The following is a 12,273-nucleotide window of genomic DNA, read 5'->3' as shown; positions in this document are numbered from 1 at the left end:
TCGCTATAACCCTGTATGCATGTGGTCACTGTGACCGTACTGTGGATTCAAATTCAGGGTATATGCTGACATATATTGTATCGCACATAGAGGCTGCTAGTTGAAATTGTCATCCATTAGCCATCCAACCTCGACGTTTCATCAGTCTGCGCTGACTTTATCAAGGGAGTGTGGCTTATGAATTAATGATTAGCCACACTCCCTTGATAAAGTCAGCGCAGACTGATGAAACGTCGGGGTTGGATGGCTAACGGATGACAATTTTAACTAGCAGCCTCTATGTGCGATACAATATATGTCAGCATATACCCTGAATTTGAATCCACAGGACGGTCACAGTGACCACATGCATACAGGGTTATAGCGACTTCACAATTGCAACATATGCTGTGGTTATAAAGTAAGGATCATACTCCCGATTTTAAGTGATACTAATAAAACATTGAAGTTTTAAAAGTTTATATAGGGGATTTCTAGTTTAGGGTGCACCCCTTTGGGGGGTTACCCCTAAAGATGTTGTTTATATCACTGTATTTATAATCTCAGATCTGCGAAATCACTTTATTATCCGTGATCTGTGACATCACTGTATTTATAATCCATAATCTGTAACATTAATGTATTTATTACTCCTTTACTGTGACATCACTGTGTATTATCCCTGTACTGTGACATCACTGTGTATTATCCCTGTACTGTGACATCACCGTGTATTATCCCTGTACTGTGACATCACTGTGTGTTCTATCCCTGTACTGTGACATCATTGTGTGTATTATCCCTGTACTGTGACATCACTGTGTATTATCCCTGTACTGTGACATCAGTGGCGTTGCTAGGGTTGGTGTCACCCGGTGCGGTAGAAAATGGTGTCACCCCCATACCTCCCCCCTCCCCCCAGTAAGTTTTTAGCCTGTTGTGACAGACACCACTGTTGTAGCGCATTGTGAGAAATTCCAGTATAATAATCAGATATACCAGTTGCCACAGAATGGGAAAGTGTTAAAGAAGTTTTCACCATTGAAATATACAGCTCCCAGAATTACTTAAAGGGGTACTCCACTGGAAAACATTTACTTTTATATCAACTGGTGCCAGAAAGTTAAACAGATTTTTAAATTACTTCTATTTAAAATCTTAATACTTACAGTACTTATAAGCTGGTGTATGCTCCACAGGAAGTTGCGTAGTTCTTTCCAATCTGACCACAGTGCTATTTGCTGACACCTCTGTCCATGTCAGGAACTGTCCAGAGCAGGATAGGTTTGCTATGGGGATTTGCTCCTACTATGGACAGTTCTTGACATGGACAGAGGTGTCAGCATAGAGCACTGTGGTCAGACAGAAAAGAAATTAAAAAAGAAAATAACTTCTTGTGAATCGCTTATACAGCAGCTAATAAGTACTGGAAGGATTACGATTTTTAAATAGAAGTAATTTACAAATCTGTTTAACTTTGTAGCACCAGTTGATTAAAAAAAATGTTTTCCAGTAGAGTACCCCTTTATGCAGTGGTGAGGTTATGCTGGGAGTTGTAGTTTCACTGACCATAACTGTAGAACTGACAAGCGACTACAGCTCTGATAGGACACAGAGAGGAGAATACACAATGATATCAGTGACGTCTTCTCTATAGTGAGGAGAATACACAATGATATCAGTGACTACAGGAGATGTCTTCTCTATAGTGAGGAGAATACACAATGATATCAGTGACTACAGGTGACGTCTTCTCTATAGTGAGGAGAATACACAGTGATATCAGTGACTACAGGTGACGTCTTCTCTATAGTGAGGAGAATACACAATGATATTAGTGACTACAGGTGACGTCTTCTCTATAGTGAGGAGGATACAGAATGATATCAGTGACTACAGGTGACCTCTTCTCTATAGTGAGGAGAATACACAGTGATATCAGTGACTACAGGAGACGTCTTCTCTATAGTGAGGAGAATACACAATGATATCAGTGACTACAGGTGACGTCTTCTCTATAGTGAGGAGAATACACAATGATATCAGTGACTACAGGAGACGTCTTCTCTATAGTCTTCCCTTATCTAATTCAGATGGTACATACCGCCTGGTCCAGCTAAAACTTTTCTCTGCAGAATGTGACGCCCAGACGTCTCCTCACTATGTCAGCGCATTCTCATCCTCTATATGAAAACAATTATTATTATAAACCTGCCAGACACTGTATCCTCTAAATATAATACTAGTATACACTATACTCTTTGATTATAAACTTTCCATACACCATACCCACTGAATATAATACTACCACCCACTGTACATTCTGAATATAATACCAACACATACTGTACCCTCTGAATATAATACTACCATATACTGTACCCTCTGAATATAAATCTGCCACATACTGTACCCCTGAATATAATACTATCACACACTGTACCCCTGAATATAATACTATCACATACTGTACCCTCTGAATATAATACCAACACATACTGTACACTCTGAATATATTACTACCACCCACTGCGCCCTCTGAATATAATACTTAGAGATGAGCAAACTACAGTAAATTCAACTCGTCACAAACTTCTCGGCTCGGCAGTTGATGACTTATCCTGCATAAATTAGTTCAGCTTTCCGGTGCTCCCGTGGGCTGGAAAAGGTGTATATTGTCCTAGGAGAATCTTTCCTATGAATGTATCCACCTTTTCCAGCTCACCGGAGCACCTGAAGGCTGAACTAATGTACGCAGTAAAGTCATCAACTGCTGAGCCGACAAGTTCGTGGCGAATCGAATTTACTGTAAGTTCGCTCATCTCTAATAATACTACCACAAACTGCGCCCTCTGAATATAATACTACCACCCACTGTGCCCTCTGAATATAACACTACCACAAACTGCGCCCTCTGAATATAACGTTGCCATACAGTGCACCCTCTGAATATAATACCACAACCGCAGTAACACCCCTCAACATCCGTTAGCTGATGCTATTACCACGGGAGGGGGGTATTGGTGGTGTTGCTAGTGGATGATCGGGGTGCTACTACAGGGGGGGGGGTGTTGCTGAAGGATGATGAGGGTGCTACTGGCCATCCCCCCTGGCAGTATCACCCCCATCATCCATCGGCAGGATCATCCTCCTGGCAGGAGCACCGCCATCATCCACCATCAGGATCTGCTGATGGAGGTGCTGCTGGGGGGGGGTAGTTGCTGGCGGATGATGATGGTGCTACTGCCAGGGGGGAGGGAGCATTAGGTAGGTAGCAGTTTCCCCACATTAGGTAGCATCTTTTCCCCACATTAGGCAGCATAGATTCCCCACATTTGGTACCAGTTTCCCCACATTAGGTAGGTACCAGTTACCCCACATTAGCTAGCAATTTCCCCATATTAGGTAGCACAGATTCCCCACATTAGGTAGCAGTTTCCCCACATTCGGTAGCACAGATTCCCCACATTAGCTAGCATAGACTCCCCACATTAGGTAGCATAGGCTCCGCACATTAGGTATCATAGACTCCGCACATTAGGTAGCATATACTCCGCAGATTAGGTAGCATAGACTCCCCACATTAGGTAGCATAGACTCCCCACATTAGGCCGCAGGTTCCCCACAATGCGTCAAAGTCTCCCCACACACACACACACACACGCACACACACAAAAAAAAAACACATACAACACAGAGAGACACACACACAAACACACAGTCAGAGAGACACACACTCACAGACAGACACACAGAGTCACACAGTCACACACACACACACACAGAGTCACACAAACACACTGTCACACACAGAGTCACACAAATACACAGAGTCACACACAGAGAGTCACACAAACACACACAGTCACACACACACAAACATAGATAGAGACAGACTTACACACTCACCCATCCAGCGCAGCGATCCTTCTCACCGGGCGCAATGCGAGTGACGTAACTGACGCCCCCCTGCGCGGCCATGCGGTGTGACGTCAGGCCGGCGCAGACGTGGGAGCGGAGGCCGGGCACAGTACTGGTGAAGGTGAGGGGGGGGCGTGATGACGGACGGGCGCACTGAAAGGGGGGGGGGGTTGCTAACGGACGGGCGCACCGCACACACAGCACAGGGGGGGGGGGTGCTGACGGATGGGAGGCCGGTCGGGCACATAGGGGGGTGTCAGTGTAGCTGGGGAGGGGGTGTGGGTGCTGCGGAGCCTCTTGGTGTCACCCCATTAGGTTGGTGTCACCCGGTGCGGGCCGCACCCCCCGCACCCGGGTCGCAACGCCACTGTGTGACATCACTATGTGTATTATCCCTGTACTGTGACATCACTGTGTGTATTATTCCTGTACTGTGACATCACTGTGTGTATTATTCCTGTACTGTGACATCACTGTGTGTATTATTCCTGTACTGTGACATCACTGTGTGTATTATCCCTGTACTGTGACATCACTGTGTATTATCCCTGTACTGTGACATCACTGTGTATTATCCCTGTACTGTGACATCACTGTGTATTATCCCTGTACTGTGACATCACTGTGTGTATTATCCCTGTACTGTGACATCACTGTGTGTACTATCCCTGTACTGTGACATCACTTTGTATTATCCCTGTACTGTGACATCACTGTGTATTATCCCTGTACTGTGACGTCACTGTGTGTATTATCCCTGTACTGTGACATCACTGTATATTAGCCCTGTACTGTGACATCACTGTGTGTACTGTCCCTGTACTGTGACATCACTTTGTATTATCCCTGTACTGTGACATCACTGTGTGTATTATCCCTGTACTGTAAAATTACTGTCTATTATCCCTGTACTGTGACATCACTGTGTATTATCCCTGTACTGTGACATCACTGTGTGTATTATCTCTGTACTGTGACATCACTTATATTATTCCTGTACTGTGACATCACTGTGTGTATTATCCCTGTACTGTGACATCACTTATTTTATTCATGTACTGTGACATCACTGTGTGTATTATCTCTTTACTGTGACATCACTGTGTGTATTATCCCTGTACTGTGACATCACTGTGTATATTATCCCTGTACTGTAACATCCCTGTGTATTATCCCTGTACTGTGACAGCACTGTGTATTATCCCTGTACTGTGACATCACTGTGTATTATCCCTGTACTGTGACATCACTGTGTATATTATCCCTGTACTGTGACATCACTGTGTATTATCCCTGTACTGTGACATCACTGTGTGTATTATCCCTGTACTGTGACATAACTGTGTATTATCCCTGTACTGTGACATCACTGTGTATTATCCCTGTACTGTGACATCACTGTGTATATTATCCCTGTACTGTGACATCACTGTGTATTCTCCCTGTACTGTGACATCACTGTGTAATATCCCTGTACTGTGACATCACTGTGTGTATTATCCCTGTACTGTGACATAACTGTGTATTATCCCTGTACTGTGATATCACTGTGTGTATTATCTCTGTACTTTGACATCACTGTGTATATTATCCCTGTACTGTGACATCACTGTGTGTATTATCCCTGTACTGTGACATCACTGTGTATATTATCCCTGTACTGCGACATCACTGTGTATTATACCTCTACTGTGACATCACTGTGTGTATTATCCCTGTACTGTGACATAACTGTGTATTATCCCTGTACTGTGACATAACTGTGTATTATCCCTGCACTGTACCATCACTGTGTATTATCTCTGTACTGTGACATCACTGTGTATTATTATTCCTGTGCTGTGAAATCACTGTGTGTGTATTATCTCTGTACTGTGACATCACAATGTATTATCTCTGTACTGTGACATTACTGTTTCTATTACCCAGGATTCAGAGGAGTAACCTGTAACTTCTGGGCCCCAATGCAAAATCTGCCAAAGGGTCTCATGTGCTATATTTCATACTGGTCTCTAATGGGGCAGATATGCCTTGGGGCCCTCGTAGGCACCAGGAGCCTAGTCAGACTGCTATTTCTGCACCCCCTTTAGTTACACTCCTGCCAGGACTCTAACATCAGTGGATATATTTGTGGTGTCCCGGTACCGTATTGCATACCGTACCTTGTATGGTGGTCCCCAAAGTCAGAGTTACTACGTTCAGGTAGGGTCCCCCAGGTGGGACAGCCCCTAGTCGCCTCTTCCTTCTCTAATTTCATAATGCTATTATGTATATATTTAATAATGTGTATACTTAATATAGTGTATATTAGTCTACTTACCTTGTTGGCGTCGCAGGACCTTCGGTCATGTGACCATGTTGATTCCTCTATGGTATGTTGGAGGACCTTTGGAGGTCCTTGGGTCACATGTTTACCCATAACTCTCTGTACAGAAGATTGATAGTTGTATGGACCAGTGAGCTTAAGTCCAGCCCCTGCCCATATAAGGGAGCTGTAGCCAATTATCGCTCTCTTGGGTTGCTGCTCTCATGGATGCCGGACTAGCAGGACGGATCTGTGCAACTTTCAAAGACAAGCTATGCCAGAAGTCTGCCGGCCTCAGCATAAAACTAAACCGTTGAGTTAAAATCTCAATCCCCGCTAAAGCGAGCGTGATTACTGGATCGAATCTAAACCCCTAAATCCAGTGGATCACCGCAACAATTATCTTCCTAAGCTCAATAGACTCACGAGGGCCCAACCACTTGTCAAGCTCTAATAGACTCTGTTGTATGGACTGTTCCTGTTCATCATTGCCTAAAATCTTCAGTAAAAGTTCCAACAAGTTTCTGCAAATCTCCGGTTGTGGACAATCAATTATTTCCTATCTCCCTATCGCTCTTGGGAAGGGTGGAGGTAGGACAAGCATACAGAGAATAGCCCTCACCCTGGCATCACGAATAGAAAGGGTTAAGCAAGCACCCTTAGTAACCGCACAGCTACACCCCCATATACCCTACTCCCCCAGGCTATCACATAGCAACCTGCACTATGACATCCCTTTGGGTTAGGTCTTTTAAAGTATATTCCAAGCTTCATCTCTTTACTGTCTCTGTATTTTTGTATTGTGTATAACTGTATGTTAAGTTTTAGGTCTTAACCAACGAGCCACACATGTTACATTGCATTTTTATTTGGCATTAGGCTGAACCTTCTCCCATCCAACGCAGTTAGACAGCTTATTTTCTAATAAGACAGAGAGACTTCTGTTCCTTTACATACAGAGCAACCTTGAGGAGCAAGAGGTCGGGTACAGAGCAAGCTGCCCTTTTCAGGGCATCCACTCTGTCTAGGATTAGGCACCATTTTTAGGGTCCATTATTATAGGGTATATCAGGGCTGCACATCAATTAGGCCGTCCCCTTTCCCCTATACCCAGTACCCCCTCCCCTCCCCCTTTTCCTGATCATTACCGGTAGGTATTTATCATATACAATTTTTGCCCTGTTTGTTGCACATCTGGTTTCAGTGGTATGAGTTACTGTATCTGTTTTTGAAATATGAGTGATATGTTACTCAGGACCCAATCCTGATTATGTGCGTATAATTTTTATGTGTCTCTGACCTATATATCCAGAGATATAAGCATTTATCTGCTGGTGAGTTACTTTTTCATTGTGCAGGCTGGAGGGGGCGTGTCAGTCTGTCTCCCTCGCAGGAGCAAGCCTGTGCAGTCAGCCAATCAGTACTCTCTACTCTGTAACCCTTTCCTCTCTGGTTTTATGCTGTGTCATGTTACACAGAGGAAGATGCTTGGAGCTTGCCTGCAGTAATCAGAAGACATTAAGGTGAATTCATAACAGGATAAAATGTATAAATATAAGAATAGATCTTTATAACATTAGTGCAAGGATTTTTTTAGATAAAAGTACAGCATTTTTATGAATACATGTTCTATCTGTTTTATCTTCTCCTAGTAAAGCTGGATGCTAATCAGCATAGCTGTCACTATGTGTGTCATTCATCTTTCACAGACTCCTGAATGTCTGATCAACTTCTTTGTCATTCAGGAGTCCGAGAAAGCTTTGACTATTTCAGCATGTTGGGAGTTGTAGTTTTGTAACAACTGAAGCTGCAATGTTTGTAAATAACTGTGTTAGAGTAGTGTTGCCTCCAGCTGTTGTAAAACTACAGCTCCCAGCATGTCCACACATCCTTTATCTGTAGTTTTGCATACACAATAGAAATCTCCTATACTGGATACCGGTATGCTTTACGGCCGGTATCCAGTATGCTGTAAAATCTAGACTAGTCTATCTGGCTAAAAGATAGGCGACCCCTAGTGGCGGCTATTTTGAGCTTGAATTTCAGGTGAAAATTAAAAAAAAACTTAACAGGTGTATATTGTGAAATGTCATATTATAATGAGTCCTGCAATATAGTTTTTAACAATGACAGTGCCTCTTTAAAGGGGTTATCCACCATAAGGTGATTTTAGTTCTTACCTGCCAGACACTAATGGACATGCTTAGGAAGGATCCATGCTTGTATTGGGGCTCAATGGCTATGTTGTGAGATTACCATAATACTGTGGCCAGCTTTTTGTGAACTGAGTTCTCTGCCTCAAACTACAAGTCACATGATTCATAGTTTGTAAGTGTGAGGTCATTTTTCTCCCTTCCATACATCAGCCACCCCACCCATTGAAACACACCTGGGCTCCCTTCAATGCAGTAGACCAGTGTTTTCTAACCAGGGTGTTTTCAGCTGTTGCAATACTACTATTCACTACAGAACCATCTCCTTCCCACCCGGAGACAGGCTCCCTCTGAACACCTGACAAGTGATGTAAAGTCTCCGGCCACACTGCAACCTGGGAAAACCTGAGACGGCAGTCATTTTGTATGCTGTTAAAAATAAACATTGGAGTAAAAATCACAGATGAATTGCTAGACTACCTTTAAACACAGGTAAAGACACTATATAATCTGAACTACACTTACTTTACAGCCTCTGTAGCATAGTCTAGTAAAAAAAAAAAAAAAAAGGAGGATTTTTGTCTTTATGTGATTTATTGTTTACGAAAAAATATTTAAATAATCTAATTTAAAAGAACTAACTAAATTAACTAAAGTAACTAACCCTGATTTATTCGGCCATCTTGAAAGACCATGTTCTTGTACAGTTAACAATTTCATTTTAAATACGTGACACCAGGTCCTTCAATTACTGTATTTAACATTCCTTGGTCAGCTCCTGCCTGCGGGTTGCATGCCTACAAGCACAAGCACAGAAGTATCCTAGAGTTACTTTTTATATACTAAGCACCTTCTTTAGTATCTCTTCCCACCTTTACTACCATACTTGAAAATGTTAACAATTAATGTTATTATTAATTTTTTTCCCGAACAGTTATATCCATCTCCATCACATTTGGGGTATTTCTCCTGCAGCTCCTGCCGCTGACATGACTTGACCTTTGTACTTATGCAAGTCTGACAGAGCTCCTGAAGAATGTCATTCCAGGTCAAGAAGAACTCCTGCCTGGTCATGCTTTATTGCCGCAATAGGTGGTATCCTTCACATTGCAATCTGGGAAGTGACAAATACATATTACAAACACAAGCTCCTTCTTGTTGCCATAGGACCAAGTAGAATGACACCTGTAAAACCAACAACAGTTGGGTCATGGCAGATAAAAAGGAGAGGAAATAATCACTATTCATATAAGTTATTGGAATATTTGCCATTCCAATAGTCAAGGATGCTGCACATAGACATGCAGAGCTTCTGTGCTTTCTTAAAGGGGTACTCCCAACCCTAGACATCTTATCCCCTATCCAAAGGATAGGGGATAAGATGTCTGATCTCGGGGGTCCCGCCGCTGGGGCCCGTCCCCTCAATGCAAGTCTATGGGAGGGGGCGTGACGCCCCCTCCCATAGGCTTGCATTGAGGGGACGGGCGTGACGTCACACGGGGGCGGAGTCCTGACGTCACGGACTTCTGTTCCCGTAGTCACGACTCAGACCCTACAGCGCTTCCGGACAAAAAACAGGTGGGTGCCGCATGCAATATTGCAGGGGTCCCCAGCGGCGGGACCCCCGAGATCAGACATCTTATCCCCTATCCTTTGATGTCTAGGGTGGGAGTACCCCTTTAAAAGTGAGTTAGTGACTTCATACCAGTCACTATTGAGAATCTCAGATTCTGGTCCACTGTCTTGAAAGTCTCTTTAATACATCTGAATAAAACCAGGACAATGCCCATACAGCAAGTTCTGTACAGTATTTTCTCATTATTAAAATACATTGGTTTTATCTGGAATATATAAGCTTGGCTGCATCCTTAAATGGATTTATGGGACTTAAATACTGAATATCTATCCTTAAAGTGAACCTGTCATATCCCACAAAAAAAAGAAAATGCTACATGTTACCCAATACCTAATCCTGATCTAGCACCTATATTTATCTCACAAATACCTTCTTTCTGTTGTTCACTTTCTTTTTCATTCTGTACTTTGGAAGGGGCGTGTCCTCACTCTTAGCTTATTTCCTGACTGTTGGGTCTCTTCATCCAGTCACTGCAGACTGCTATGTAACCCCCTCCTCTCCATATTCATGCTGCAGTCTGATAGGATAGGAGTGAGAACAGAGGAGTGCTAGTCCCACCCTCACTTCCTGGACTCTGTCCCTGCCGGTGATTCAGCTGGGGCAAAGAGGATGCTGCAGCCGGACAGAACTGTGATAGTGTGGGGTCTTTTTTATAAGCCAGGATTTCTATAAAAAGGAAATAACTTCTTATGAAGTATATTAGAAAGGTTAATGGTTTGCAAAGATGTACAACAAAATGTTGTTGTATCTAATAGTGTCTTTTTATATAATAAGAAAGGCTGTCAGGATTTGTTGGATCCGGGTATGACTAATATAAATCATCAGAACATAAGGGTGGTTGTCTGGATAAATATTGAAGGGAATGTTGAACTCCAGTAGGTCTCACAGCCTCTTTTAATGATTGGGGGTTATAGGGTCAGATAGGCCATACATATTTTAAATCCGGAAAAAAATATTCTTTAAAATGGATAGAAGAAAGTTGTTGATTAGAGGCCGATGGGTAGGGGTCTGCAGCTATTGACCAGTGGTTTTTGGAAAACTACAGCAAAAAAAAGTGACACAGTAAGTTAATTAGTGTCTCTGTCAATACTTTAATTTACCTTTAGAGGGCAGCATAAACCTGGTGATAGATTCATGTTAAAGGATTCTATCACTTACCAGTGTGTCTACTGTCACAGGCGGGGGGTGGGGGTGGGTGGGGTGGGTGGGTCATCAGTGACATTAGTGTGTAAGTGATCAAATGTGAGTCTAACAGTAGGTATGAGGTGTCCCAGCACCAAAGGCTGTCCTGTGGGCTGCGGATCTCCTTGGGCATGCCTGCTGCTCCTGTGATGGGCCCACTGTTATATTGTTTCCTGTGTTTATACACTTTTCTGTTTTTACTGTATTCTTGTTTTATATGTGTAGTCTGCCTTTAAAGGGGTAGTCCAGTGGTGAAAAACGTATCCCCTATCCTAAGGATAGGGGATAAGTTTGAGATCGCGGGGGGGTCCGACCGCTGGGGCCCCCTGCGATCTCTCTGTACGGGGGCCAGGCTCTCCGGCCAGATAGCGGGTGTCGACCCCCGCATGAAGCGGCGGCGGACACGCCCCCTCAATACATCTCTATGGCAGAGCCGGAGATTGCCGAAGGCAGCACTTCGGCTCTGCCATAGAGTTGTATTGAGGGGGCGTGTCGGCCGCCGCTTCGTGCGGAGGTCGACACGCCCCCTTCCCGCGAGCTGTTATGGCTCCGTACAGGAGATCGCAGGGGGCCCCAGCGGTCGGACCCCCCGCGATCTGCAACTTATCCCCTATCCTTAGGATAGGGGATAAGTTGTTCACCACTGGGTCACCACTGGACTACTCCTTTAAGAAGGAGATGCAGAGTGACCAGGTGACCCCTGTTACCCATTGGAAACCCCCCGAATTGTCCTGTATATAGTGTAGGGGGGGAGGACTTGCCCCAGTTTAGGAGTGAGGAGAGTGCTGAGCAAAACTCCATGCGAGCTGCAGGTGGAAGTAGTGTGTGAGGTGATCCAGAGGGAAGCCTGAAGAAAAGCTCTTAATAATAACAATTTATAATAATTTTTATTTATATAGGGACAACAGATTCTGCAGCACTTATCAGGGGTACTCAGGTGGAAAACATTTTTTTTTTTTTTTTTTAATCAACTGGTGCCTAAAAGTTAAACATATTTGTAAATTACTTCTATTTAAACATCTTAATCCTACCAGTACTTCAGCTGCTGTATACTATAGAGGAAGTTCTTTTCTTTTTGAAATTATTTTCTGAATGAC

The 12,273-nt window shown here is 43.5% G+C and overlaps 1 protein-coding gene across 1 annotated transcript in view; it reads right to left on the bottom strand.

The window, feature by feature from the left end:
* COL28A1 (collagen type XXVIII alpha 1 chain) overlaps nucleotides 1-10,476 on the bottom strand; it is a 151,540-nt gene extending 141,064 nt beyond the window's left edge. Inside the window, exon 1 of the mRNA XM_056535491.1 lies at nucleotides 10,364-10,476. The gene's annotated coding sequence lies outside the window, so the exon portion shown is untranslated. The remainder of the gene's footprint in view (nucleotides 1-10,363) is intronic.
* Nucleotides 10,477-12,273: the final 1,797 nt, after the last annotated feature.

The sequence above is a fragment of the Hyla sarda genome, chromosome 8 (assembly GCF_029499605.1).
Source record: "Hyla sarda isolate aHylSar1 chromosome 8, aHylSar1.hap1, whole genome shotgun sequence".
Taxonomy (NCBI): domain Eukaryota; kingdom Metazoa; phylum Chordata; class Amphibia; order Anura; family Hylidae; genus Hyla; species Hyla sarda.
The sequence above is the reverse complement of the archived record's forward strand: the minus strand, read 5'-3'. Positions and strand labels throughout refer to the sequence as shown.